Raw genomic sequence first — 605 nt, 5'->3', positions numbered from 1 at the left:
TGAGTTTACCACAGCTTCCCCAACACGCATGCGCCTTCATCTATCCCATAATAAGTTGAGTCTAACTTAAAAGGCCCTGACATCCTGTGGAAACTTAGACGTAACGGTAAAATTGTGAAACTGCCAATAGTTGTAAGACACGCTACAGCTCTTTGTTTAGGTAAGCTATAAAAGACCCTCAGACAAAGACTGGGGGTTGGCTCTGCTTTGAGTTACCCAACCCCTTTGTCGACCGATTGCGCAATCAATAAACTTGTAATGGACTCAGCCTGAGTGTGACTCCCTCCTTGAGGTATTTGGGAAAGGCCTCCAGGGGCACGAAACTAGCAATTTGTGCAACAGTAGGAGCCACGCGTAACCCATGAGGCTAGGGTGCCTGGGGAGCACCCATCATACCTAGGGACCCCCAGGGGCTCCAGGAACACACAGGGACAGAGGTCCCAGCTAACCGTGCCCAGGGAGTCGTAGGCAGCCTCCCACTATACATGAGCATCAAAGACATGGCGGACGAGAATTTGAGGGTGCCCTTGGGGCCGACTTGGCACGGTGAGAGGGCTGTAAGGAGATCATGGCCCTCCTGGCGGACCCCGCCGTGACACAGCTGC

The sequence above is a fragment of the Alligator sinensis genome, unplaced genomic scaffold (genome assembly GCF_000455745.1).
Source record: "Alligator sinensis unplaced genomic scaffold, ASM45574v1 scaffold920_1, whole genome shotgun sequence".
NCBI lineage: Eukaryota > Metazoa > Chordata > Crocodylia > Alligatoridae > Alligator > Alligator sinensis.
Note: the sequence above shows the minus strand (reverse complement) of the source record.